Source organism: Elephantulus edwardii, unplaced genomic scaffold, assembly GCF_000299155.1.
Source record: "Elephantulus edwardii isolate Elephantulus edwardi_28Jun2011 unplaced genomic scaffold, EleEdw1.0 scaffold00457, whole genome shotgun sequence".
In the NCBI taxonomy this organism is placed as follows: domain Eukaryota; kingdom Metazoa; phylum Chordata; class Mammalia; order Macroscelidea; family Macroscelididae; genus Elephantulus; species Elephantulus edwardii.
The window spans coordinates 524,346-525,576 of record NW_006400207.1 but is presented as its reverse complement, the minus strand read 5'-3'; the positions used below and the strand labels follow the sequence as shown (position 1 = coordinate 525,576).

The 1,231-nt window shown below is 51.4% G+C and overlaps 1 pseudogene; it reads right to left on the bottom strand.

Moving 5' to 3' along the window:
• Window positions 1-343: 343 nt before the first annotated feature.
• LOC102858897 lies at window positions 344-1,033 on the bottom strand (annotated as a pseudogene).
• Window positions 1,034-1,231: the final 198 nt, after the last annotated feature.

Sequence of the window (1,231 nt, the reverse complement as noted above, 5' to 3'; positions counted from 1 at the left end):
CATGAGCAAAAAAAAGGTCCTGGCTGGCTTGGAGGACCTGAGATTATCACTGGACTAGAGGGAGCCGTGTGGAACGAGAGAGCAGGTGGTGGTGGAGAGGAGTGGAAGTAGCTGTGAATTAACAGGAGACTAGACTGGGTGACAAAACGTTAACAAGAAGGGAAGATAACTTTGGTAAAGAAGCCAAGGAAAGAGGGAGCTATGCCCTAGGGCCTCTATCTCCCAGGTCAGATGGGCCCCATCCTTAATGCCACCGCTCAATCCAAGTCTGCTGTACACTGGAGGTGCAAGAGTCCAGAGTTACACGTGGAAGCTCTGGATGGGGAGATGCACTGCCGAGTGCTCACTGGTCCACAATGGAGCACTGCAGCACCTGATTCATCATGTCCTCTTCATCTATGTCGTAGTCCACAAAAGTATCATAAGAAAACTGGTGCCGGCGCTGGATGTACTCCATGAAGTTGGCGCTGCGGTAGTTGGGGTCCCCCCAGTTCATCGAAGCACAAATCGGACAAACCACAGACTTGGTATCTGCACTATGGAATAATTTTCAGTGCTCCACAAGTCCTTCTTGATCAAAGTTCTTCTCAGGACAGTAAGGGCAAGGAAATGTGTAACGGTTTGGGACATTCCTTGGCTGAAGAGATGCATCCTTAGTGGTGGCTTTCACGCCTTCCATGATGTAATTCTGGTACTTGGAACATGGGCCCGTATCTTGGATAGGAAAATATTTTTATGGCAGCCATGGCAAGTAGTCTCTGTGCTCTCAATATGCCGCTCGAGCTCCGCAGCTCAGCCGCCAGGGGCCAGAGCACTGCGACACACCCCACAGACAGGCTTCTTCGGCTTCAGACATTCCTGCAGGCATGCAGAGCAAAAGACGTGTCCACAGGGCACCAGCACCAGCTTCTCAAACACCTCCAAGCACACGGGACACGTGAAGCGGCCCAGGGTGTCGACCTCGGCCTCCGCCCACGCCGCGGGCCCCCTCCACTTGCACACCGCCCTCGCGCTCCTGCTGCTGCGCCGCCATCTTGCTGCAACTGACCAAAAACATTTTTTAAGTCTCTAAATTTCAAGAACTTTTTTTTAATTTCCTGGCTACTGCTGCCAAGAGTGTTGACTGTGGAGCCAAGCAGACTAAAGTTGTTAACAATCTCAATCTCTTCGCCATCCATCCTGATGCTGCCAATTGGTCCAGTGGTGAGAATCTTTGTCTTCTTGACATTGA